Here is a 5,097-nt window from a genome sequence, read left to right on the forward strand (position 1 = left end):
ACAGCCATCCAACCATCTCATCCTCTGTCGTCCCCTTCTCCTCCTGCCTTCAATCTTGCCCAGCATCAAGGTCTTTCCCAATGAGTTAGTTCTTCGCATCAGGTGGCCAAAATATTGAAGTTTCAGCTTCAGCATCAGTCCTTCCAGTGACTATTCAGGACTGATTTCCTTTTGGATGGACTGGTTGGATCTCCTTGCAGTTCAAGGGACTCTCAGAAGTCTTTTCCAATACCACAGTTCAAAAGCATCAATTCTTCGGCAGTCAGCCTTTTTATAGTCTAACTCACATCCATACATGACTACTGGAAAAACCATAGCTTTGACTAAATGGACCTTTGTCAGCAAAGTAATGTCTCTGCTTTTTAATATGCTGTCTAAGTTGGTCATAGCTTTGTTATTATAGGCATACACAATGGCCTGCCTCAGGGAGCCCTGTCTGGCCCCCTCTGCCTGGCCCTTGGGCTAGGGTGCCTTTGTTTGGCTCACAGGGAGATAGCCTGGCCCTGCTTACCTGTGAAGTGCTGAAAGAAAGTGAAACTAGCATATCTCCCTGCCTGAGACTTGTCATTCTAGGAGATATTTGCAAGAATGATATGGTCTTTTCCTTTGTTTCCTCACCTCCTCGCCCTGCTCCCCCGTCTCTGATCTATAAAAGAACCTGACATCCAGGCCCTGGGAAGATAGTCATTTTAGGTGCTAGACTGCTACTTTCTTAGTCAACTGGCTTTCCAGTTGACTCAATACCTCATCTTGGATTTATTGGCCTGTCGTGGGGCAAGCAGAGCCAGCTTAGACTTGGTCACAATACTGTTAGAATGAGCACTATATAGATGAAGAAACTGATGGCAAGAAAAGTGAAGTAACTTGCCAAAGTCACATAACCAGTAAGAGGCTGAGTTAGGGGACTTCTCTGGTGGTCCAGTGGCCGAGATTCTGCCCTTTCCCAATGCAGGGGGTCCGAGTTCAATCCTTGGTTAAGGAACTAGATCCCAAATGCCGAATCTAAGACTTCATGCAGCCAGAAAATTATATAAATAAATTTTCAAAAAATAAATAAATAAAATAAAAGTTTTATAAAAAGGGGGGTTGAACTAGGATTCAAACTCAGGAAGTCAGATTGCAGAGCCCCAACTTTTAACTTAAACCAACTAGTTATAACCAACCAGCCAAATGATTTTCAACCAAGGATACTTTTGTCCCAAAGGAGACAATTTGCCGTGACTCTGGGACATTTTTGGTTGTCACACCCAGGCATGCTAGTGGCCTTGAGTGGGTAAAGGCCAGGCAGGCTGCTAACCATACAATCCAGTCAGCCCTGAACTTTGAAGGAAAAAGTTATCCAGCCCCAAGTGTCCATAGTTCTGAGGTTCAGACATCTTGACCTAGGCTATACTATATTGCATTGGAGAGAGTACAGTTGACTCTTTAAGTTTTAACCCTGAGTGTATTCATAAAAGAGAACTTAACTCTATCAGTCTGCATGCCGGTTTAAAATATTAAAGTGTTAGTCACTCAGTCGTGTCCGACTCCATAGCTCTCCAGGCTTCTCTGTCCATGGAACTCTCCAGGCAAGAATACTGGAGTGGGTACCCAGTCCCTTCTCCAGGGGATCTTTCTGACCCAGGGATTGAACCCGGATCTCCCTCATTGCAGGCGGATCCTATATCATCTGAGGCATCAGGGAAGTGATGTTTATCTGGAGTCATGTTTAAATATCAACATAAGTGATTTAATCAAACCTAATGCTGGCTACAACATCCGGAATCTGTTTTCAGGTTGAATGTCTATAAGTTCAATGTTTCACTTAGTGTACTCACACCATGCAAATTCATATACTATTAATATACTTAACAAAGGCAAATTAAAAGTGTGTAATAAGATTAGAATCTTTTACCTACTGGGGTGTTTGTATTATCCAAGAATTAAGAAGGTTTGAGGAAGTGAAAGTCATTTTGTTAATGTTACTTAGCTCACATTATGCTCAAATTGTTTGGATGCTGAGAAATTTCATTCAGTCTGAGATCACTTGGAAAACTGCCTTTTATTTATTTTTTCCTCTCTTGAGTCAGAATGTTCATATTCCTCAAAGAAAGGGTTCTACTTTCTCAACAATGCTAGAAACACAGAATCTACCCCTTGCTTCTTTTTTTAAGTTTTGGAGATTTTCTTTTGCGTGTCTTATGACATCATTGGCTTCATTTCAATGAATTTTCATAGCGAGTGAAAATGTTTAGTTTACTCTGATCACATTTTACAGTAGTTTTTTTTTTTTCTTACTGATATGAATGAAGGCACCTCAAGTTTATCATTAATTTGTCTTCACATTACATTTTAGGGTGAGTTGTTTTGGGGAAAATTTTCTCAAGTAAACTAACACCATCTGTAACAATTAGATTCTGATTAAACTGAAATATTTTTTGAATTTTGTCGTCTTTTTTCTTTTTCCTCTTCAGTGAATATCCCTTTTGAGAGCTACCCCTCTGACTTCCCATTTTAGATATGTGATGATTTTTACACAGGTAATAATAACCAGAAAGGGGAAAAGATGGAATAGCATAACCAGTATATTTATAATTTGGAAGGCAGATTATAATGATGTTAATATTAATCATAGCATTTACATAGCAAAAGAAAGTGAAGGAAAGGTGAATGTGGAAAGGTAGAGGCATCATCCAGGTTGGATTTTTCCTTCTGAGCAGAGCCATTCTGTGGGTGCTGAGGAATTTCACTTGTGCTGTGTAAAGCTCAGAAGTGTTGATATGATATAGTAATCGATGACAGGTAGGTGATATACTGTGGTCTAAAGAAAGGTCAACAGGGACTTCCTTGGTGGTCCAGTGATTAAGAATCAGGGGATGCTGTTTCGATCCTTGGTGGGAGAACTAAGATCCCATATGCCAACGGGCAACTAAGCCCGTAAGTCACAACTAGAGAAGCCCAGTGCAGCCAAGTAAATAAGAAAAGTTAACACTAAAAGCCATTATTTCTTTGGGGGCCATAAAGTGAAGTTATGAGATCTGTGTACATCGTTTTAAGCCTCTGTTTAGTCTAGCTATTGTAATCTGCTTAGTAGAAATTTAAGAATATAATCTCTTCAAATAAACACTCTTCTTTCTCTTTCTGGAAGGGTTCATTTGTTCATCATTGAGGATTCTGTATACTGCCAAATTGATAAAGCAGTATTAGGTAGTCTTAAAGATCGTATAAACTTACCTTGAGGCTGCAAACAAATCCCTAATTCAGACCTCATATACAGCCTCAGAATATTTTTGGTTTATAAAACCTCTCGCTTCATTTCTACACATTAGTCCTACTTCTTTCCTGGTAGTAACAAAGAAATGCTCCTGATCACTGCAGTTTGCCTCTCTACCATCTTTCCCAGGTGGCTCAGTGGTAAAGAACCCTCCTGCCAGTGCAGGAGATGTGGGTTAGATCCTTGAGTTGGGAAGATCCCCTGGAGGAGGAAATGGCAACCCACTCCAATATTCTTGTCTGGAGAATCCCATGGACAGAGGAGACTGGCAGGCTACGGTCCACAGGGTCAAAAAGAGTTGAACGTGAGTGATGTGACTTAGCATGACTTAGCACACATGCCATCTGTCCTTGTTCCTCCCATTATTCTTTCCCTGTTAATTCCACTCTTCCTGCCTATAGGGCCTGTCTCTTTTGATTTCAACAATAATTGGTTTCTTCCATTGTAAAAATATTCAGTGAACTCTTTATCCACCCCATCCCTGTTTACCATCCTGTCTTTCTTATCTGTCAGGTTAAACAAGATTGCCTGTTTTCTGGCTACCCATTTCCTTGGGAGTATGAAAATGTTTTGTGCTTTTACTGTATCACTCAGTATTGATACAAAGGGCTGTGACCGTTCTTAATATAAGGAGCTGAGTGAGCCCACAGGAAGGGCAAATCTTTCAGTCCTGAAGATGGGGATGAAAGGTGAGCCATAAATGGTGAGCAGGGGTTAGCTGGATGATGAACAATCCAGATATAGGAAACCATGTGTGCAGGAACCAGGAAGGGAGAGGTCATGCACATTCAAGGAACAAGAAGTTCTGCCTTGGAGCACAGAGTGTGGGGTAAAGAGAAGATAGAGATATAGCAAAGGCTCAGTCTCTCAAAGTCTTAGCAACAGTGAAGGCTTTAGTAGGAGACTGCCATCTTCAGATTTAGACATTTTGCAGGCTGGAAAAAGGATTGGAAGAAGGACAAGAAGAGATGGAGGCAGACTAGGTAGGAGGCTTTTCAGTAATCCAGGCCAGAAATGATGGTGGTCCGAATGAGGGTGCCAGCAAAGGAGACACTTAGGAGCTAGAATAATGGAAGAAATATGCATTCATTTAATAAGTATACATGAAATACTTGGTATATTTTATGGGCTATTTTAGGCATTGGGGGGAGTACAGCAGTGAACAAAATACATAAAAACAAATCACTTCCCTTGGGAAGCTTATGGTCTAGAGGCAATGTTGACAATAAAGAGCATAAATAGGGTTTCCCACGTGGTCCAGTGGCCAAGACTCCACACTCGCAGATGCAGGGGGCCCGAGTTTGATGCTTGGTCAGGGAACTAGATACCACAATGCAGACTGAAGATCCCACATGATACACCTAAAACCTGGCACAGTCAAATAAATAACTAATTTTTAAAAAGGACATAAATGTAAGCAACATATGTAACATGGGCACAATGATAAGTGTCAGGGAGAAAATCAGAGAAAAGAAGGAGAAATGGAAATATGTGTAGGCAGGGTTGCAGACTTAGGTATGGCATGAGGAATTCTGAAAAGACCTAAGGAAAAAGACTGAAAGGAAACAGGGAGCTAGCTGTGTGAGTATCTGGAAGAAGAGATTCTGAAGAGAAAAGAGTAATGTACAAAGGTCTTGAAATGGGAACATGTCTCATGGGTTGAGAGCCATCAACGGACCTGTGTGACTGGAATGAATTGCAAGAGGGTGAGGGTAGTGTGATGGTTAGTTACAGTTCCATTATTCAATAAAACACTAATCTAGGTGTTGCTGTGAAGGTATTTTGTAGATGTGGTTAACATCTACAAACAGTAGTCTTTAAACAAAAGGAAACTGTTCTTGATT

The sequence above is a fragment of the Bison bison genome, unplaced genomic scaffold, assembly GCF_000754665.1.
Source record: "Bison bison bison isolate TAMUID 2011002044 unplaced genomic scaffold, Bison_UMD1.0 scf7180017863888, whole genome shotgun sequence".
Lineage (NCBI taxonomy): Eukaryota > Metazoa > Chordata > Mammalia > Artiodactyla > Bovidae > Bison > Bison bison.